This window comes from Diabrotica virgifera, chromosome 5 (genome assembly GCF_917563875.1).
Source record: "Diabrotica virgifera virgifera chromosome 5, PGI_DIABVI_V3a".
Taxonomy (NCBI): domain Eukaryota; kingdom Metazoa; phylum Arthropoda; class Insecta; order Coleoptera; family Chrysomelidae; genus Diabrotica; species Diabrotica virgifera.
In genome coordinates this window covers 107,822,839-107,846,754 of record NC_065447.1, presented here as the reverse complement: position 1 = coordinate 107,846,754, position 23,916 = coordinate 107,822,839, and the positions used below count along the sequence as shown (strand labels likewise).

Below are 23,916 nucleotides of genomic sequence, written 5' to 3'. Positions count from 1 at the left end.
TGCTAGCAAAAGACTAAGTTTTCACTCTAATGGCATATAACATATCCCACCAGAATGAAAACAATGGGAACCTTCTCTGGTTACACCTCCGAGGCTTCTACAATTTGCAAGCCATACGGATGCTGAGACTAAGGAAGATGAGGGAATTCTACAATTTACAATTCACGTCACATCTGCTCAGCGCGGTAAAGTTCCAACGAGACTGGTTCCCTTCATACTCCACACAGAGTAAATGTAAATCAAAAATGAATAACCATTTTCAATTTCGTTGCAAAACGAAAATACAGCCGAACCATATTCCAGTCCAATCAGAGAGTGCTGCAAGCACCTCTACCGGTTTCGAAACTTATTAGTCTCTCATCAGGAGGCACATATGCTGCTCTCCCTGATCCAACCAAAACAAACCCCAGCGTGCAGTCCCGAATTGCAACGAACGAAATGGCATAGATGCCCTAGCGGCAACTGCTAGCAAAAGACTAAGTTTTCACTCTAATGGCATATAACATATCCCACCAGAATGAAAACAATGGGAACCTTCTCTGGTTACACCTCCGAGGCTTCTACAATTTGCAAGCCATACGGATGCTGAGACTAAGGAAGATGAGGGAATTCTACAATTTACAATTCACGTCACATCTGCTCAGCGCGGTAAAGTTCCAACGAGACTGGTTCCCTTCATACTCCACACAGAGTAAATGTAAATCAAAAATGAATAACCATTTTCAATTTCGTTGCAAAACGAAAATACAGCCGAACCATATTCCAGTCCAATCAGAGAGTGCTGCAAGCACCTCTACCGGTTTCGAAACTTATTAGTCTCTCATCAGGAGGCACATATGCTGCTCTCCCTGATCCAACCAAAACAAACCCCAGCGTGCAGTCCCGAATTGCAACGAACGAAATGGCATAGATGCCCTAGCGGCAACTGCTAGCAAAAGACTAAGTTTTCACTCTAATGGCATATAACATATCCCACCAGAATGAAAACAATGGGAACCTTCTCTGGTTACACCTCCGAGGCTTCTACAATTTGCAAGCCATACGGATGCTGAGACTAAGGAAGATGAGGGAATTCTACAATTTACAATTCACGTCACATCTGCTCAGCGCGGTAAAGTTCCAACGAGACTGGTTCCCTTCATACTCCACACAGAGTAAATGTAAATCAAAAATGAATAACCATTTTCAATTTCGTTGCAAAACGAAAATACAGCCGAACCATATTCCAGTCCAATCAGAGAGTGCTGCAAGCACCTCTACCGGTTTCGAAACTTATTAGTCTCTCATCAGGAGGCACATATGCTGCTCTCCCTGATCCAACCAAAACAAACCCCAGCGTGCAGTCCCGAATTGCAACGAACGAAATGGCATAGATGCCCTAGCGGCAACTGCTAGCAAAAGACTAAGTTTTCACTCTAATGGCATATAACATATCCCACCAGAATGAAAACAATGGGAACCTTCTCTGGTTACACCTCCGAGGCTTCTACAATTTGCAAGCCATACGGATGCTGAGACTAAGGAAGATGAGGGAATTCTACAATTTACAATTCACGTCACATCTGCTCAGCGCGGTAAAGTTCCAACGAGACTGGTTCCCTTCATACTCCACACAGAGTAAATGTAAATCAAAAATGAATAACCATTTTCAATTTCGTTGCAAAACGAAAATACAGCCGAACCATATTCCAGTCCAATCAGAGAGTGCTGCAAGCACCTCTACCGGTTTCGAAACTTATTAGTCTCTCATCAGGAGGCACATATGCTGCTCTCCCTGATCCAACCAAAACAAACCCCAGCGTGCAGTCCCGAATTGCAACGAACGAAATGGCATAGATGCCCTAGCGGCAACTGCTAGCAAAAGACTAAGTTTTCACTCTAATGGCATATAACATATCCCACCAGAATGAAAACAATGGGAACCTTCTCTGGTTACACCTCCGAGGCTTCTACAATTTGCAAGCCATACGGATGCTGAGACTAAGGAAGATGAGGGAATTCTACAATTTACAATTCACGTCACATCTGCTCAGCGCGGTAAAGTTCCAACGAGACTGGTTCCCTTCATACTCCACACAGAGTAAATGTAAATCAAAAATGAATAACCATTTTCAATTTCGTTGCAAAACGAAAATACAGCCGAACCATATTCCAGTCCAATCAGAGAGTGCTGCAAGCACCTCTACCGGTTTCGAAACTTATTAGTCTCTCATCAGGAGGCACATATGCTGCTCTCCCTGATCCAACCAAAACAAACCCCAGCGTGCAGTCCCGAATTGCAACGAACGAAATGGCATAGATGCCCTAGCGGCAACTGCTAGCAAAAGACTAAGTTTTCACTCTAATGGCATATAACATATCCCACCAGAATGAAAACAATGGGAACCTTCTCTGGTTACACCTCCGAGGCTTCTACAATTTGCAAGCCATACGGATGCTGAGACTAAGGAAGATGAGGGAATTCTACAATTTACAATTCACGTCACATCTGCTCAGCGCGGTAAAGTTCCAACGACACTGGTTCCCTTCATACTCCACACAGAGTAAATGTAAATCAAAAATGAATAACCATTTTCAATTTCGTTGCAAAACGAAAATACAGCCGAACCATATTCCAGTCCAATCAGAGAGTGCTGCAAGCACCTCTACCGGTTTCGAAACTTATTAGTCTCTCATCAGGAGGCACATATGCTGCTCTCCCTGATCCAACCAAAAAAAACCCCAGCGTGCAGTCCCGAATTGCAACGAACGAAATGGCATAGATGCCCTAGCGGCAACTGCTAGCAAAAGACTAAGTTTTCACTCTAATGGCATATAACATATCCCACCAGAATGAAAACAATGGGAACCTTCTCTGGTTACACCTCCGAGGCTTCTACAATTTGCAAGCCATACGGATGCTGAGACTAAGGAAGATGAGGGAATTCTACAATTTACAATTCACGTCACATCTGCTCAGCGCGGTAAAGTTCCAACGAGACTGGTTCCCTTCATACTCCACACAGAGTAAATGTAAATCAAAAATGAATAACCATTTTCAATTTCGTTGCAAAACGAAAATACAGCCGAACCATATTCCAGTCCAATCAGAGAGTGCTGCAAGCACCTCTACCGGTTTCGAAACTTATTAGTCTCTCATCAGGAGGCACATATGCTGCTCTCCCTGATCCAACCAAAACAAACCCCAGCGTGCAGTCCCGAATATGTTGGGATATGTTATATGCCATTAGAGTGAAAACTTAGTCTTTTGCTAGCAGTTGCCGCTAGGGCATCTATGCCATTTCGTTCGTTGCAATTCGGGACTGCACGCTGGGGTTTGTTTTGGTTGGATCAGGGAGAGCAGCATATGTGCCTCCTGATGAGAGACTAGTAAGTTTCGAAACCGGTAGAGGTGCTTGCAGCACTCTCTGATTGGACTGGAATATGGTTCGGCTGTATTTTCGTTTTGCAACGAAATTGAAAATGGTTATTCATTTTTGATTTACATTTACTCTGTGTGGAGTATGAAGGGAACCAGTCTCGTTGGAACTTTACCGCGCTGAGCAGATGTGACGTGAATTGTAAATTGTAGAATTCCCTCATCTTCCTTAGTCTCAGCATCCGTATGGCTTGCAAATTGTAGAAGCCTCGGAGGTGTAACCAGAGAAGGTTCCCATTGTTTTCATTCTGGTGGGATATGTTATATGCCATTAGAGTGAAAACTTAGTCTTTTGCTAGCAGTTGCCGCTAGGGCATCTATGCCATTTCGTTCGTTGCAATTCGGGACTGCACGCTGGGGTTTGTTTTGGTTGGATCAGGGAGAGCAGCATATGTGCCTCCTGATGAGAGACTAATAAGTTTCGAAACCGGTAGAGGTGCTTGCAGCACTCTCTGATTGGACTGGAATATGGTTCGGCTGTATTTTCGTTTTGCAACGAAATTGAAAATGGTTATTCATTTTTGATTTACATTTACTCTGTGTGGAGTATGAAGGGAACCAGTCTCGTTGGAACTTTACCGCGCTGAGCAGATGTGACGTGAATTGTAAATTGTAGAATTCCCTCATCTTCCTTAGTCTCAGCATCCGTATGGCTTGCAAATTGTAGAAGCCTCGGAGGTGTAACCAGAGAAGGTTCCCATTGTTTTCATTCTGGTGGGATATGTTATATGCCATTAGAGTGAAAACTTAGTCTTTTGCTAGCAGTTGCCGCTAGGGCATCTATGCCATTTCGTTCGTTGCAATTCGGGACTGCACGCTGGGGTTTGTTTTGGTTGGATCAGGGAGAGCAGCATATGTGCCTCCTGATGAGAGACTAATAAGTTTCGAAACCGGTAGAGGTGCTTGCAGCACTCTCTGATTGGACTGGAATATGGTTCGGCTGTATTTTCGTTTTGCAACGAAATTGAAAATGGTTATTCATTTTTGATTTACATTTACTCTGTGTGGAGTATGAAGGGAACCAGTCTCGTTGGAACTTTACCGCGCTGAGCAGATGTGACGTGAATTGTAAATTGTAGAATTCCCTCATCTTCCTTAGTCTCAGCATCCGTATGGCTTGCAAATTGTAGAAGCCTCGGAGGTGTAACCAGAGAAGGTTCCCATTGTTTTCATTCTGGTGGGATATGTTATATGCCATTAGAGTGAAAACTTAGTCTTTTGCTAGCAGTTGCCGCTAGGGCATCTATGCCATTTCGTTCGTTGCAATTCGGGACTGCACGCTGGGGTTTGTTTTGGTTGGATCAGGGAGAGCAGCATATGTGCCTCCTGATGAGAGACTAATAAGTTTCGAAACCGGTAGAGGTGCTTGCAGCACTCTCTGATTGGACTGGAATATGGTTCGGCTGTATTTTCGTTTTGCAACGAAATTGAAAATGGTTATTCATTTTTGATTTACATTTACTCTGTGTGGAGTATGAAGGGAACCAGTCTCGTTGGAACTTTACCGCGCTGAGCAGATGTGACGTGAATTGTAAATTGTAGAATTCCCTCATCTTCCTTAGTCTCAGCATCCGTATGGCTTGCAAATTGTAGAAGCCTCGGAGGTGTAACCAGAGAAGGTTCCCATTGTTTTCATTCTGGTGGGATATGTTATATGCCATTAGAGTGAAAACTTAGTCTTTTGCTAGCAGTTGCCGCTAGGGCATCTATGCCATTTCGTTCGTTGCAATTCGGGACTGCACGCTGGGGTTTGTTTTGGTTGGATCAGGGAGAGCAGCATATGTGCCTCCTGATGAGAGACTAATAAGTTTCGAAACCGGTAGAGGTGCTTGCAGCACTCTCTGATTGGACTGGAATATGGTTCGGCTGTATTTTCGTTTTGCAACGAAATTGAAAATGGTTATTCATTTTTGATTTACATTTACTCTGTGTGGAGTATGAAGGGAACCAGTCTCGTTGGAACTTTACCGCGCTGAGCAGATGTGACGTGAATTGTAAATTGTAGAATTCCCTCATCTTCCTTAGTCTCAGCATCCGTATGGCTTGCAAATTGTAGAAGCCTCGGAGGTGTAACCAGAGAAGGTTCCCATTGTTTTCATTCTGGTGGGATATGTTATATGCCATTAGAGTGAAAACTTAGTCTTTTGCTAGCAGTTGCCGCTAGGGCATCTATGCCATTTCGTTCGTTGCAATTCGGGACTGCACGCTGGGGTTTGTTTTGGTTGGATCAGGGAGAGCAGCATATGTGCCTCCTGATGAGAGACTAATAAGTTTCGAAACCGGTAGAGGTGCTTGCAGCACTCTCTGATTGGACTGGAATATGGTTCGGCTGTATTTTCGTTTTGCAACGAAATTGAAAATGGTTATTCATTTTTGATTTACATTTACTCTGTGTGGAGTATGAAGGGAACCAGTCTCGTTGGAACTTTACCGCGCTGAGCAGATGTGACGTGAATTGTAAATTGTAGAATTCCCTCATCTTCCTTAGTCTCAGCATCCGTATGGCTTGCAAATTGTAGAAGCCTCGGAGGTGTAACCAGAGAAGGTTCCCATTGTTTTCATTCTGGTGGGATATGTTATATGCCATTAGAGTGAAAACTTAGTCTTTTGCTAGCAGTTGCCGCTAGGGCATCTATGCCATTTCGTTCGTTGCAATTCGGGACTGCACGCTGGGGTTTGTTTTGGTTGGATCAGGGAGAGCAGCATATGTGCCTCCTGATGAGAGACTAATAAGTTTCGAAACCGGTAGAGGTGCTTGCAGCACTCTCTGATTGGACTGGAATATGGTTCGGCTGTATTTTCGTTTTGCAACGAAATTGAAAATGGTTATTCATTTTTGATTTACATTTACTCTGTGTGGAGTATGAAGGGAACCAGTCTCGTTGGAACTTTACCGCGCTGAGCAGATGTGACGTGAATTGTAAATTGTAGAATTCCCTCATCTTCCTTAGTCTCAGCATCCGTATGGCTTGCAAATTGTAGAAGCCTCGGAGGTGTAACCAGAGAAGGTTCCCATTGTTTTCATTCTGGTGGGATATGTTATATGCCATTAGAGTGAAAACTTAGTCTTTTGCTAGCAGTTGCCGCTAGGGCATCTATGCCATTTCGTTCGTTGCAATTCGGGACTGCACGCTGGGGTTTGTTTTGGTTGGATCAGGGAGAGCAGCATATGTGCCTCCTGATGAGAGACTAATAAGTTTCGAAACCGGTAGAGGTGCTTGCAGCACTCTCTGATTGGACTGGAATATGGTTCGGCTGTATTTTCGTTTTGCAACGAAATTGAAAATGGTTATTCATTTTTGATTTACATTTACTCTGTGTGGAGTATGAAGGGAACCAGTCTCGTTGGAACTTTACCGCGCTGAGCAGATGTGACGTGAATTGTAAATTGTAGAATTCCCTCATCTTCCTTAGTCTCAGCATCCGTATGGCTTGCAAATTGTAGAAGCCTCGGAGGTGTAACCAGAGAAGGTTCCCATTGTTTTCATTCTGGTGGGATATGTTATATGCCATTAGAGTGAAAACTTAGTCTTTTGCTAGCAGTTGCCGCTAGGGCATCTATGCCATTTCGTTCGTTGCAATTCGGGACTGCACGCTGGGGTTTGTTTTGGTTGGATCAGGGAGAGCAGCATATGTGCCTCCTGATGAGAGACTAATAAGTTTCGAAACCGGTAGAGGTGCTTGCAGCACTCTCTGATTGGACTGGAATATGGTTCGGCTGTATTTTCGTTTTGCAACGAAATTGAAAATGGTTATTCATTTTTGATTTACATTTACTCTGTGTGGAGTATGAAGGGAACCAGTCTCGTTGGAACTTTACCGCGCTGAGCAGATGTGACGTGAATTGTAAATTGTAGAATTCCCTCATCTTCCTTAGTCTCAGCATCCGTATGGCTTGCAAATTGTAGAAGCCTCGGAGGTGTAACCAGAGAAGGTTCCCATTGTTTTCATTCTGGTGGGATATGTTATATGCCATTAGAGTGAAAACTTAGTCTTTTGCTAGCAGTTGCCGCTAGGGCATCTATGCCATTTCGTTCGTTGCAATTCGGGACTGCACGCTGGGGTTTGTTTTGGTTGGATCAGGGAGAGCAGCATATGTGCCTCCTGATGAGAGACTAATAAGTTTCGAAACCGGTAGAGGTGCTTGCAGCACTCTCTGATTGGACTGGAATATGGTTCGGCTGTATTTTCGTTTTGCAACGAAATTGAAAATGGTTATTCATTTTTGATTTACATTTACTCTGTGTGGAGTATGAAGGGAACCAGTCTCGTTGGAACTTTACCGCGCTGAGCAGATGTGACGTGAATTGTAAATTGTAGAATTCCCTCATCTTCCTTAGTCTCAGCATCCGTATGGCTTGCAAATTGTAGAAGCCTCGGAGGTGTAACCAGAGAAGGTTCCCATTGTTTTCATTCTGGTGGGATATGTTATATGCCATTAGAGTGAAAACTTAGTCTTTTGCTAGCAGTTGCCGCTAGGGCATCTATGCCATTTCGTTCGTTGCAATTCGGGACTGCACGCTGGGGTTTGTTTTGGTTGGATCAGGGAGAGCAGCATATGTGCCTCCTGATGAGAGACTAATAAGTTTCGAAACCGGTAGAGGTGCTTGCAGCACTCTCTGATTGGACTGGAATATGGTTCGGCTGTATTTTCGTTTTGCAACGAAATTGAAAATGGTTATTCATTTTTGATTTACATTTACTCTGTGTGGAGTATGAAGGGAACCAGTCTCGTTGGAACTTTACCGCGCTGAGCAGATGTGACGTGAATTGTAAATTGTAGAATTCCCTCATCTTCCTTAGTCTCAGCATCCGTATGGCTTGCAAATTGTAGAAGCCTCGGAGGTGTAACCAGAGAAGGTTCCCATTGTTTTCATTCTGGTGGGATATGTTATATGCCATTAGAGTGAAAACTTAGTCTTTTGCTAGCAGTTGCCGCTAGGGCATCTATGCCATTTCGTTCGTTGCAATTCGGGACTGCACGCTGGGGTTTGTTTTGGTTGGATCAGGGAGAGCAGCATATGTGCCTCCTGATGAGAGACTAATAAGTTTCGAAACCGGTAGAGGTGCTTGCAGCACTCTCTGATTGGACTGGAATATGGTTCGGCTGTATTTTCGTTTTGCAACGAAATTGAAAATGGTTATTCATTTTTGATTTACATTTACTCTGTGTGGAGTATGAAGGGAACCAGTCTCGTTGGAACTTTACCGCGCTGAGCAGATGTGACGTGAATTGTAAATTGTAGAATTCCCTCATCTTCCTTAGTCTCAGCATCCGTATGGCTTGCAAATTGTAGAAGCCTCGGAGGTGTAACCAGAGAAGGTTCCCATTGTTTTCATTCTGGTGGGATATGTTATATGCCATTAGAGTGAAAACTTAGTCTTTTGCTAGCAGTTGCCGCTAGGGCATCTATGCCATTTCGTTCGTTGCAATTCGGGACTGCACGCTGGGGTTTGTTTTGGTTGGATCAGGGAGAGCAGCATATGTGCCTCCTGATGAGAGACTAATAAGTTTCGAAACCGGTAGAGGTGCTTGCAGCACTCTCTGATTGGACTGGAATATGGTTCGGCTGTATTTTCGTTTTGCAACGAAATTGAAAATGGTTATTCATTTTTGATTTACATTTACTCTGTGTGGAGTATGAAGGGAACCAGTCTCGTTGGAACTTTACCGCGCTGAGCAGATGTGACGTGAATTGTAAATTGTAGAATTCCCTCATCTTCCTTAGTCTCAGCATCCGTATGGCTTGCAAATTGTAGAAGCCTCGGAGGTGTAACCAGAGAAGGTTCCCATTGTTTTCATTCTGGTGGGATATGTTATATGCCATTAGAGTGAAAACTTAGTCTTTTGCTAGCAGTTGCCGCTAGGGCATCTATGCCATTTCGTTCGTTGCAATTCGGGACTGCACGCTGGGGTTTGTTTTGGTTGGATCAGGGAGAGCAGCATATGTGCCTCCTGATGAGAGACTAATAAGTTTCGAAACCGGTAGAGGTGCTTGCAGCACTCTCTGATTGGACTGGAATATGGTTCGGCTGTATTTTCGTTTTGCAACGAAATTGAAAATGGTTATTCATTTTTGATTTACATTTACTCTGTGTGGAGTATGAAGGGAACCAGTCTCGTTGGAACTTTACCGCGCTGAGCAGATGTGACGTGAATTGTAAATTGTAGAATTCCCTCATCTTCCTTAGTCTCAGCATCCGTATGGCTTGCAAATTGTAGAAGCCTCGGAGGTGTAACCAGAGAAGGTTCCCATTGTTTTCATTCTGGTGGGATATGTTATATGCCATTAGAGTGAAAACTTAGTCTTTTGCTAGCAGTTGCCGCTAGGGCATCTATGCCATTTCGTTCGTTGCAATTCGGGACTGCACGCTGGGGTTTGTTTTGGTTGGATCAGGGAGAGCAGCATATGTGCCTCCTGATGAGAGACTAATAAGTTTCGAAACCGGTAGAGGTGCTTGCAGCACTCTCTGATTGGACTGGAATATGGTTCGGCTGTATTTTCGTTTTGCAACGAAATTGAAAATGGTTATTCATTTTTGATTTACATTTACTCTGTGTGGAGTATGAAGGGAACCAGTCTCGTTGGAACTTTACCGCGCTGAGCAGATGTGACGTGAATTGTAAATTGTAGAATTCCCTCATCTTCCTTAGTCTCAGCATCCGTATGGCTTGCAAATTGTAGAAGCCTCGGAGGTGTAACCAGAGAAGGTTCCCATTGTTTTCATTCTGGTGGGATATGTTATATGCCATTAGAGTGAAAACTTAGTCTTTTGCTAGCAGTTGCCGCTAGGGCATCTATGCCATTTCGTTCGTTGCAATTCGGGACTGCACGCTGGGGTTTGTTTTGGTTGGATCAGGGAGAGCAGCATATGTGCCTCCTGATGAGAGACTAATAAGTTTCGAAACCGGTAGAGGTGCTTGCAGCACTCTCTGATTGGACTGGAATATGGTTCGGCTGTATTTTCGTTTTGCAACGAAATTGAAAATGGTTATTCATTTTTGATTTACATTTACTCTGTGTGGAGTATGAAGGGAACCAGTCTCGTTGGAACTTTACCGCGCTGAGCAGATGTGACGTGAATTGTAAATTGTAGAATTCCCTCATCTTCCTTAGTCTCAGCATCCGTATGGCTTGCAAATTGTAGAAGCCTCGGAGGTGTAACCAGAGAAGGTTCCCATTGTTTTCATTCTGGTGGGATATGTTATATGCCATTAGAGTGAAAACTTAGTCTTTTGCTAGCAGTTGCCGCTAGGGCATCTATGCCATTTCGTTCGTTGCAATTCGGGACTGCACGCTGGGGTTTGTTTTGGTTGGATCAGGGAGAGCAGCATATGTGCCTCCTGATGAGAGACTAATAAGTTTCGAAACCGGTAGAGGTGCTTGCAGCACTCTCTGATTGGACTGGAATATGGTTCGGCTGTATTTTCGTTTTGCAACGAAATTGAAAATGGTTATTCATTTTTGATTTACATTTACTCTGTGTGGAGTATGAAGGGAACCAGTCTCGTTGGAACTTTACCGCGCTGAGCAGATGTGACGTGAATTGTAAATTGTAGAATTCCCTCATCTTCCTTAGTCTCAGCATCCGTATGGCTTGCAAATTGTAGAAGCCTCGGAGGTGTAACCAGAGAAGGTTCCCATTGTTTTCATTCTGGTGGGATATGTTATATGCCATTAGAGTGAAAACTTAGTCTTTTGCTAGCAGTTGCCGCTAGGGCATCTATGCCATTTCGTTCGTTGCAATTCGGGACTGCACGCTGGGGTTTGTTTTGGTTGGATCAGGGAGAGCAGCATATGTGCCTCCTGATGAGAGACTAATAAGTTTCGAAACCGGTAGAGGTGCTTGCAGCACTCTCTGATTGGACTGGAATATGGTTCGGCTGTATTTTCGTTTTGCAACGAAATTGAAAATGGTTATTCATTTTTGATTTACATTTACTCTGTGTGGAGTATGAAGGGAACCAGTCTCGTTGGAACTTTACCGCGCTGAGCAGATGTGACGTGAATTGTAAATTGTAGAATTCCCTCATCTTCCTTAGTCTCAGCATCCGTATGGCTTGCAAATTGTAGAAGCCTCGGAGGTGTAACCAGAGAAGGTTCCCATTGTTTTCATTCTGGTGGGATATGTTATATGCCATTAGAGTGAAAACTTAGTCTTTTGCTAGCAGTTGCCGCTAGGGCATCTATGCCATTTCGTTCGTTGCAATTCGGGACTGCACGCTGGGGTTTGTTTTGGTTGGATCAGGGAGAGCAGCATATGTGCCTCCTGATGAGAGACTAATAAGTTTCGAAACCGGTAGAGGTGCTTGCAGCACTCTCTGATTGGACTGGAATATGGTTCGGCTGTATTTTCGTTTTGCAACGAAATTGAAAATGGTTATTCATTTTTGATTTACATTTACTCTGTGTGGAGTATGAAGGGAACCAGTCTCGTTGGAACTTTACCGCGCTGAGCAGATGTGACGTGAATTGTAAATTGTAGAATTCCCTCATCTTCCTTAGTCTCAGCATCCGTATGGCTTGCAAATTGTAGAAGCCTCGGAGGTGTAACCAGAGAAGGTTCCCATTGTTTTCATTCTGGTGGGATATGTTATATGCCATTAGAGTGAAAACTTAGTCTTTTGCTAGCAGTTGCCGCTAGGGCATCTATGCCATTTCGTTCGTTGCAATTCGGGACTGCACGCTGGGGTTTGTTTTGGTTGGATCAGGGAGAGCAGCATATGTGCCTCCTGATGAGAGACTAATAAGTTTCGAAACCGGTAGAGGTGCTTGCAGCACTCTCTGATTGGACTGGAATATGGTTCGGCTGTATTTTCGTTTTGCAACGAAATTGAAAATGGTTATTCATTTTTGATTTACATTTACTCTGTGTGGAGTATGAAGGGAACCAGTCTCGTTGGAACTTTACCGCGCTGAGCAGATGTGACGTGAATTGTAAATTGTAGAATTCCCTCATCTTCCTTAGTCTCAGCATCCGTATGGCTTGCAAATTGTAGAAGCCTCGGAGGTGTAACCAGAGAAGGTTCCCATTGTTTTCATTCTGGTGGGATATGTTATATGCCATTAGAGTGAAAACTTAGTCTTTTGCTAGCAGTTGCCGCTAGGGCATCTATGCCATTTCGTTCGTTGCAATTCGGGACTGCACGCTGGGGTTTGTTTTGGTTGGATCAGGGAGAGCAGCATATGTGCCTCCTGATGAGAGACTAATAAGTTTCGAAACCGGTAGAGGTGCTTGCAGCACTCTCTGATTGGACTGGAATATGGTTCGGCTGTATTTTCGTTTTGCAACGAAATTGAAAATGGTTATTCATTTTTGATTTACATTTACTCTGTGTGGAGTATGAAGGGAACCAGTCTCGTTGGAACTTTACCGCGCTGAGCAGATGTGACGTGAATTGTAAATTGTAGAATTCCCTCATCTTCCTTAGTCTCAGCATCCGTATGGCTTGCAAATTGTAGAAGCCTCGGAGGTGTAACCAGAGAAGGTTCCCATTGTTTTCATTCTGGTGGGATATGTTATATGCCATTAGAGTGAAAACTTAGTCTTTTTCAAAAGAATTCAATATGACAATTTCATCTCAGAAACCAAAACAATAGTAATCAGTAAAGAACCAATCAGATGCAAAATAGAAATTGATAGTATCAGTATTGAACAAGTAATGGAAGTAAAATACCTTGGAATTACATTGTCAAGTTACGGAGACCTAGACAAAGAAGTGAGAAATCAAGTACAAAAAGCAAATAGATTGGCAGGATGCCTTAATAACACTATATGGCGAAACCGACATATTAACACTGAGATGAAGTCAAGAATTTATAAAGCCAGTGTACGACCAATAATGACATATGCATCAGAAACAAGACCCGATACAGCCATAACACAAAGACTACTGGAAACGGCAGAAATGAGAGTACTGAGAAAAATTACAGGAAATATGTAACGAGTATGCGATGGACTACCCAGCTAATTGAAATAATATTCGAAAATATTACCTCAACTAACCAAGTTAGCCATCGTTACACCCTTAGCTTAGCTCAGTCACTCAGGTGTGTGTTCGTCTTGTCCTAACCTTAGAATGAACTCTGAAAATTGGAATGGAAGCAAACAAATCATAGTTTTTAACTAATCATGTTTATTGTTCATAAAGATATAATAAATAAAATGACTTAGTAAATTGCATTAACAAATGTATTTAAATTCTTGCCAAAAACTAACAATTCTGGATTATACTTATGGCTTTTGGTAGCTGATGGTATCTTCTTGATGTCGTATGGTACTGCTGTTGTAGACTTCTCGTAGGCCTGGGCGGATCTTCGGCGCAAGGCCCCTGCAGCTAGAGGTGGTGGTTGTGCAGTCTGGATGTCATTGTCTTCGCCTTCAAGTGTGCATCACCGGTGATGTGAGGCTTAGGTTCCCGAAGAGGGAAAGGTTGATCTCTTTCCAAAAAACTATAAAATAGAGACACATATCAATCATCAAGAAGAAAAACCAACGTGTGCCATCTGCCGTTCTAATCGTCAGAAAGAGTAGCAGATGACAAGAATAAATCAAATGAAATTTAGATGAGAATAGTTAAAATTCTGATTACTAAACGTGCATACATGTAAATTAAAAGATAATTATATTTGAAACTAAAATATCAGAACATATGGTCTGACATTGGAAGTTAGGTTAGATAAAAAACATTAGAAAAACTGTTAGACGAAGAAATATAATTACTGTAAGAAATTATTAAAAAAACTATATGTACCTCACCCCAAGAGGAAGATGATTTGTTGAAATAAAATGATTTATTTTTCGAATTACATGCCTTTTTAAGGATTAATTTTTCCCTTCCAGTGTATGTCAGGGAGTAGGGGGTCAAGTCGATGAAGTGACACTGTCATTGAAAACGACATTTAAAATGACAACCAAGTACTATGAAGTAGCGACCTGTTCCGTATTGAAAATACAGATATTTGGAGAGTATGAATATACGAGGTATGTTCAGTATGATGATTTAAATGAAAGAGATATATTAAATAGAAGATAATAAAAGAGGGTAATAAAAGAGAGCGCCAACCGATTTTTAAAGGGGAAAATGGGTAAACCAATTAGAAGAAGATAATTATTAATGAAATATTAAAGAAAATAAGATAAAATAATTATTTAAAAATAAAATATCAAAGATGTGACGTTTGTAACGTTACAAATACACTGAGAGAACGAAAGAGGAGCGAAGATATTAGAAGACAATGTAACGTACAGTGTATAAACGAATGGACACTAAATAGAAAAAAAGAATGGAACAGACACATAACCAGAATGGGGGAGACACGTGTGGTCAAAATAACACGAGATAAATCACCAATCGGCAGAATAAGTATCGGCCGACCGCGCAAAAGATGGAGTGACAACCTTCCATAAAGGTATCCAATCCGCCAATGAACAAGCAGAATTGCTTATAGAGTGGAAGAAGAAGAAGAAGACTAAATGATTAACGGCTGTTTAAAATTTTCTAACAAAAACTTATGGTTTCTGAGTAGGTACAATATATTTGTAAATGAAAAAACTTCTTTCCACATCAACTGATGTAACTGGGGCATTTTTCAAATACCTATACGGATCTTTGCTTTCAAATTAAATGGTTCCTAAAAATGTCCCACCTAGTACTTGAACTAAGTACTTCAAAAAGGACCTGGTAACTATTTGCATAACAATTAAAATCAGGAATCTTGAAAATATCAAGGTAATATGACTATGAAATCAGGAGGATCCCCCAAATATTTACAGGTGATTCTTGGTTTTTTTTTCTCTTTATCTAAGAAAAAATACTATGAGCCTAAATTAGAAGCACGTAACTAAAGGCTATTTTGTACGAGAAAACGCAGCGTTTATTTTCGGCAGTTTCAAATTGCAATTCACAATAATATTTCAAAGACAGGTGTTACCGGTATCAATTTTACAACATAATATTTAATCTCTAAAACTGACCATCCCAATAAACAATTTTACCTAGAGGCATAAACTAGCAGATTTTGGAACCCTTATTCAAGGACAGAATTACAATAAATATCTAGAAATATTAAAACAAAATATATTCGGATTTCCAAGCTCTTCGTTGATTTAATTTTATGAATATGAACACCTGATGAAATTTCAAGTTATATGCACTTTATGCACCTTTTTATAGAAATATGCAAAATTTGACATTTTTGGATATTTTATGCATAACATGCAAAATATGCAAATTGCATATTTGCCTAAGTCTAGTCATCAGTAACATGATTCCAAGTCCAAATTATGCTAGCAGGATAATTAGGTAAAGGACCGGGTAGGCGGATATGCTTCGTAGGTTAACACATAATATAAAGGGATAGCATGTCGGCTTACCCAGTCCTTTACCTGATTATCCTGCTAGCATAATTTGGACTTTAAATCATGTTACTGATGCCCTTACGAATCATCCCTTGCAACGGTTTCATTTAACCACTTGTAACGCTGACCTGAAGATGATCTGAATGTTGTAGGGATCGAAACCGGCGGCTTTGTGATTATTAAATTATGACTGTGAGTACGTCTTTCGTTTACTTCATTCAACCAAAATAAATCTTTTTTTAAACTCTTTAAACAAGTTTTGATGTGTTTTCCCCGAAAAAGCTTAATTTTGTGGTTATTTCACGTTGAAATATTCGACTAGGAATTTGACGAATAAGAGCTAAAACTCTGCTTTTTCTGGTTCTACAGACATACAGTTACGGTAATTGAATAGTTTACAGGCTTACGTATGTAGGAGCCGATTTTTTAAAATTATTACCTTGTTTAAACGCACCTTTTACGTCAAAGTGACGTTACCAGTGGTGTACCTAGAATAGGTTGATTAAAATTAAAAAATAAAAATAATATAAATATGTAGGTGTATTTTACAAAGTTTAACAAAATGGAAAGTATAACAAGAAGTTTTTTCGAATAGAATGGATTATGGTCTTAATAATGAAAACAAGTAAGTCTGGTTTAAAAATACCGATTTTATTTTATATCTATCCCAAATTATCCAATCTTTGTTGGAATTTTGATATGCACATAATATATGGCTCACGTCCAAATCTGCAGCAACTTGTCTTAAAAACCAACCTTCTTCGAGTTTGGCAGTTGCTCTTGTTTTTGAGCATCATTCAAATTTATTGTAACCATTTTGTTGGAGGAGTTTGATATCGTTATTTTATTTTTCAACACTCACGAAATTTTTGACAAGCATTGACTTTTTGAAATTTTTTGACTTTGACATTTATTAAATCCGTACGACACTGCAAATTTACAGTATTACAATATCAAAATGAAGGTGTAAAATATTCAGTGATCGTAACTGTACGTACACGTACATACACCATTTTTTTTCTTTTTTTTTTTGTATACAATCTACAGTTTTGCTAAGAATAGTTTTTTCGATGATATATAAAATTATTCATTTTTGAGTTATTTAAGAAAAATCATCTAAAAACGTGAATTTTCGTTGAAAAATCAATATTTTCACTCTCAACTAACTCGAAAATTCTATGAACAAAAGTTGCTGACAATTAATTAGTTTATCGATTTCCTCACTTATTTTGAACGTATATTTTTACTTGGCTTTCACCCTCCCAGTGAGAGCAAACTTAGGGAGGCTTAACCCTTAAACGTCCAACCTTTTTTAGGTTCCATATTTGCCCAAGGGTGGGTAAAAAATGTCCACCTCGAAAATAGCTAATATATTTATTGAGAGTTGTTGTAAATGGATTAAACTTAAGAATCTTATGCTTAATAAACACAGCATCTTCTAAAATATTAATATAAACAATTTACAAACCTTCGAACAAAATTACAATGTACATCAAAATTAATATACCAGTAAAACCCAGAAATTCAGATTTGTCGATTTTCTCCACATTCTTCCTTTCAGCCTCCTCATTGGCGGATAATTATGTCGATTATGTAATTATACGTCGATAATTATACGGATTATGTTCCTACCAACGAGAAATAATATAGAGACCTTTAGTAACAAGTTTTACCAAGGGTGTACTTTTTGTGCCCATTCATATTTAACTCAAGATATTACTTTTATTTTCAAAAATATCGGTAGAACCAAATTAACATCGATAAATTTTTAATCACGAATAAATATGTTACAATGGAATACGCATTAGGTAGACATTTTTCACCCAACCTTGGGCGTTTAAGGGTTAAGAGCGTCGGCGCAAAATTTCGGACCAATGCTTTGTAAATGTATTCATTTTTTTTTTAAAACTAATGAAAAGTTTTGAAAAATTTAAACGCAGAATTCAAGACTGCATTATTGCCGAGGATCGAAGGTCCCTTAGAATAAACAAAAAGTTTCTTTTGATTGAGGTATTTGAAATTAAAAATTCCACTAAATTAGCTCTTCCTTTTCACCCCTGCAACTTATTAAAATAAATATTATAGAAGTTTTCGGGGATTTTCGGCTCTCAGCAATAATGTAAACTTTCATTCTTCGATTAAATTTTTCAAAAATATTTATTGGTTTTCTCAGGATTCGAAAAGAATGAATGAATTTTAAATGCATTTGCTCGAAATTTTGCGCCTCCGCTCTTAAGTCCAAAACTAAAATAGATGGAACATGTGCGAATGCGAACGAATTCGTTCCGTCGTGCTCGATTCGCTGTACAAATACAATAATGTTTACGAACGAATTCGTTCGTTCGTTTTGCACCTTTTTCTGCAAGAGGAACCAAAATGTCAAGCGAATCCGTCAGGTCGAGGAAAATTACACTCCAAAACGGTAATTTACTGCCTTATAAATAAACTGGTTTGTCTACCTTACTCGAGTTATTTTGACACTTCCTTTATGATTACCTACATGTTAAAATCAAATCCTGCATGTATAGGATAGGGGAGTGCATATAGATTTTCACTTCGGAAAAAATCAAACAAGATAGAATTTTTTGTAATTTCATTAAGAAATGTTTAATAAACAACGTATCAAAAAGTTCTACTCGAGAAGTGGGTGCTTAATTTTTTATTAAACAAATGAACTACGAAATTTAATGTTTTTTTAAATGACTCCGAAAATATAAATTTTAGACAAAAACTGACTTAACCATTGAAAAATTCAGAAAATTTTACAAAAAAAACCTTATATAAAGAAGTTTCTAAAGTTAAGTCTCTATCTTCTATAATTTTTTATTTATAACGCTAAAGTCACCCTTCTCACAAACATTGGCGCACTGTAAACTAGCGTACGGCGAAGTGCACGGTTGAGTTATTTTAATGTAATCCTTTAACTAATGGATCAAATGAAATTTTACAAATTGAACATGAAAGAATAATAAAGAATAAAAGAAGAATAATTAAGCTATCTTATGGTTATAATAAAAAGAAATAAAATGTATGGGCATAAGTACGGTGGGGGCGGAAAGTGAGCCTTACATGAATTTTGTTTAAAAATTATTTAAAAATGTGTAACTAATAAAATTTTTCTTATAAAACCCTCAATTTTGCACAATTTACCTTTCAAGCATCTTACTAAATGATCTTTCATTCAAAAAAAATCTCAAAAATTTAATTCAAATGATCTGACGTCTCAAAAAATGTAATTTTGGAAATCTTCGTAGTTTTATAGATGTACCACCAATTTAAGACAGTATTACTCAAGTTTGAGCAAATCTATTACAGTTTTATAAATGCCTTTTTGAAGCTTAGGATGTAATCTTTAAAATGCACTGAATTATTTTACTTTAAAAATGAAATAAACTATTTCTTTTTGATAAAATTAACAAAGACAACAAAAATGTAATACAAAAACCGAAAATTACCAGCTAAAAAAATGTTTATACAAAGTGATCAAAACTTTTTTCTGTAAAACTTACCTAAAATAAATTTAATAATAAACTTCAACAATAATAAATTTTCAGCAAAAAATTTTTTTTATCTCTTATACAGTATGTCTGCGTAACTTGGAACCTATTGATAACTTTTTTATTATCAGTTTTACCAAAAAAATTTATTGTTTGTAAAATACTCTGCATCGTATATAATCTAAGATGCAATCATCAAATATCAAATTTAATTAATTTAATACGAGGTATGTCAAAAAATATGAATTTCACTCAAGAGTAAAGTATCGTTACATTTCACAATATCAAAAATTGTTATTGAGAAAAGTTGTTTGGAATTCAAAAATTTGTTTTAGTGTTCAATTACATCCTTCTAATTAAAATATTGTGAATAATAAAGGCACTTAACTCTTAAGAAAGATTCATATTTTTTACATACCTCGTATAAAATTAAAAAAGTTTAATGTATGATGATTGTATCTTAGATTTTAGACCAGAGAGAGCATTTTATGAAGAATAACTTTTTTTTGTAAAAGTGATAATAAAATAGTTATGATAATTGTAATAAAATGATGACAAGTATCCGTAATTTGAGACAAAATTGAAAAATTTTTTTTCGATTAGAATGATGTTATTGAATATTTAAACATAGTTTTTAATTTCAAACAACTTTTCATAATAGCATTTTTTGATATTCTGGAATATAAAGGTACATACTTTACTCTTTAACGAAATTCATATTTTTGACATAACTCGTATAAAATTAATATAATTTGATATCTGACGGTTGAGTTTTAGATTTTTGACTATCCAGAGCATTTTATGAAGAATAACTTTTTTTCGTAAAATTGATAATAAAAAAGTTTTCCATGTGTTTCCTAGCTACGCAGACATACTGTATAAGAGCTTCTGTATAAGAATTTTTAAATTGTAAAATGACATTTTCGGATTCAGCATAATCAAAAACAAAATAGAAACATATTTAATCAAAGTAAAATGATGCATTCAAAGATATTTTTCAAATTATTTATACAAAACAATTCTTATTGTTTAAACAATTAATAAATAATTAGCGGCCAAATCTGCGAGTAGGTCTTTTTACTTTAACATGTATATAAACTAACAAAAAAAGTTTTAGAAAAATATAAGCTTGTTTGAATTTTTCCGAAACAATGCATATTTTCGTTCTAATTGCACTCCCCTATAATCTTAAGGGAAATATTTGTTAGTTTTAAGACAAAATTATTTAATACTAGCATAACCGGTTAAAAAATTTTGTACTATTGCAATAAATAATAATATTCGGTAATTTGTTCTTCTACGGATTTACAAACAAAGATTAGAAGCGCTTTTAAGTCGGCTTTATCGAAATGCCTCCCACTTTTTCAGGTAAATATTTTCATACATGAAATGCCTCCCAAGTACAATCGAAATGCCTCCGTTTCGTTAATCATTTAGGCTGATATTTTGTCTATTTAATCTCTGTATAATGACACAATGTTGCCAGATCATAATTTAAATAGGTACTATCTTTTAAAACATCAACTTTAACACAGCATCTTTTAAAATATTAACATAAACAATTCACAAACCTTACAACAAAATTACAATGTACATCAAAATTAACATACCAGTAAAAGCCAGTAATTCAGATTTGTCGATTTTCTCCATATTCTTTCTTTCAGCCTCCTCATTGGAGGATAATTATGTAGATTATATAATTATACATCGATAATTATATGGATTATCTTCCTACCAACGAGAAATTATATAGAAACCTTTATTAACAAGTTTTGCCAAGGGTGTACTTTTTATGCCCATCCATATTTAACTCAAGATGCTGCTTTTATTTTCAAAAATATTGGTAGAACCAAATTAACATTCGATAATGGGCTGTCTTTTTAACAATAGATAATTTTTGAAAAAAATTTAAAGACGTAATAAATATGTTACAAGGGAATACGCATTAGGTGGATATTTTTTACCCACCCTTGAGCGTTTAAGGGTTAATGCAGTGTACATAAAATGTATTAACATAAATCTTTCACACTACGACATATTTCTTTTTAGAAAAGAAAGTTGTTACCCGACATTGTGCTGAGCACTCTTCATCCTTACAAAGAACCACAAACCCATGCGAAAATTTTCATTCCAAGTATAATTCTTCTCTCTACTGCCCTCATCCTAACATTAATAATTTTATTAATATAATTTTAGAATTTCAAATAAATACCTACATTAAATTGACTGTTTCGACACCAAAAAAATTCTTACGGAAAGTACAGAAAAAATAAATTTTCTTATAAATGAAAAAATTTTAGAATTAAGAGAATGTAAAATAAATAGATTAGAATTTGTCAGAGTAGTATCATATAAATTTAGGAAACATAATATTTTGTAATTTTATATTTCTATACACATTTTGTAATATTTTCCAAATAAGTTTTTTGTGATGTTATTTTTAATAAATCTATAAAATACTTATTATATTTTTGTATCATCCCGAAAAGATTGGTCATAATTTATACCACAGATTCTGCGGTCAAAATAGGTTGATTGAACCTCACTTACCTATATACAATAGTGCACACATAAAAAGTTACAGCCCTTTGAAGTTACAAAATGAAAATCGAGTTTTTCATATGTCGAAAACTCTCAGAGATTTTTTATTGAAAATAGACATGTGGCATTTTTATGGCAGCAACATTTAAAAAAAAATTTAAGTGAAATTTGTGCACCCCATAAAAATTTTATGGGGGTTTTGTTCCATTTTAACCCCCCCAAACTTTTGTGTACGTTCGAAGTAAATTATTAGTGTAGTACCATTAGTTAAACACAATGTTTTTAAAACTTTTTTGCCTCTTAGTACTTTTTCGATAAGCCAGTGTTTATCGAGATATTTTGAATATTTGTCGAATCCACCACATATTTAGACCTGTTAATAATCTGAAAATTTATTTATAATTTACATTTTTAGGTATATTTTGAAAAAGAAGAGCTACATCTCGATAAAAGGTGACTTATGAAAAAAGACTAAGAGGCAAAAGTTTCAAAACACTGTGTTTAACTAATGGTACCACAATAATAGTTTAATTGGAACGTACACAACCATTTGGGGGGTTTAAAGGAACAAAATCCCCATAAAATTTTTACGTAAATATATTGAAAAAGAAGCGGCATCTCGATAAAAACTGGCTTATCGAAAAAATACTAGGAAACAAAAAGTTTTAAAAACGTTGTGATTAACTAATGGTACCACAGTATTGAATTAATTGGAACGTACACAAAAGTTTGGGGAGTTTAAGCGGACAAAATCTCCATAATTTTTTATGGGGTGGACAAATTTCACTGTAATTTTGTTTTAAGATGTTCCTGTCATAAGAATGAAACATGTCCATTTTCAATAAAAAATCTGTAATAGTTTTCGATATATTGAAAAAAATCGATTTTCATTTTGTAACTTTAAAGGGCTGTAACTTTTTATGAGCACATTTGTATTAAGGTAAGTTAGGTTCAATCGAACTATTTTTGACCCCAGAATGTGTGGTATAATTTATGACCAATCTTTTCGTTACACCCTGTATATGTATAAGTTAGTTGACATTTATAAATATTGCCTACTGTCAATAATGTTTAATGCATAAAGACTGAAAATAAAATAAATTAAAGAACAAAATACCAATTTTGCCAAAAATTTACAAAGGGACGAAGATGTGGCAACGGCTCACCTTCACATAAAGATTAGAAGCATGCAATTTAATTAGAGCTTGGGAGGCAATTCGTATGTGACCATTTTAGCGACAGGTAAGAAACCCTTCTTCGGGAGGCAATTCATATGCGGCCTTTTAAGTGACCCTTCTTATCTATCGTAAATTATTGAAATTACTGTAACAATAGATCCGGAAATAGTAGTCGTAAACAAATTCTAGGAAGAGTAGCATTGTATTGTATTTCAATTGGAAGATTTCATTCACATTAAGTTCTTTGATGCTTGCCAATACGTGTACACCTTAAAATTATCATGAGTTATAATGATTCTACATTTAGTTTGCCGACATTCCGATAAAAGTGGAATACATAGAATCAACAAAGAAAACTTGTATGAGATGTAGAATATGGAGTCTCTGCCACTAATACGTGCAGCAATGTCTCGCTATCGTTTCAAGACCATGCTGAAATTTATAAGATTTGACAACGAAAATACCCGCCAATAACGCAAAATAGCCGATATGGCTGCACTCATACGAGATGTCTGGACAATGCTGAATAAAACTGTGCAACAAGTCTACAAACCATCCCAATGCATATCCATAGATAAACAATAATTGTTTTTATTTAGAGGCCTCCCAAAATTTACAAAATATATATCTTCCAAACCCACTAAACATGGTATTTTGGGTTTGTAATGCATTAAATACCTTATTCCATACAAATTCACCTTTATATTTGAAAAACAGCATATATGTATGGTTCCCCGCAAGTTAACGTTTGCGAACGAACAGTTTTGAATCTAGTCACGTCTTATAAAGATTCTGGGCGAAATGTCACCAAAGATAACTTTTTACCAGTTTTGAACTTGTTAAAATCTAGAATTCATATCATATGACGTTAGCTCCTCTTTTAGAAAAAATAAGAGAGAAATAATAAAAGATGAAAGTA

General features: G+C 37.6%; 1 protein-coding gene and 1 long non-coding RNA gene across 2 annotated transcripts in view; one reads left to right on the top strand and one right to left on the bottom strand.

The window, feature by feature from the left end:
- Window positions 1-23,916, top strand: part of LOC114330851 (uncharacterized) — a 527,398-nt gene that overhangs the window by 86,639 nt on the left and 416,843 nt on the right. The window lies entirely within an intron of this gene.
- On the bottom strand, window positions 13,537-15,180 carry LOC126885090 (uncharacterized). The gene is made up of 2 exons (XR_007698279.1): window positions 14,180-15,180; window positions 13,537-13,872 (listed from the first exon to the last, which is right to left on the bottom strand). It is a non-coding gene; the product is annotated as an uncharacterized LOC126885090 (long non-coding RNA).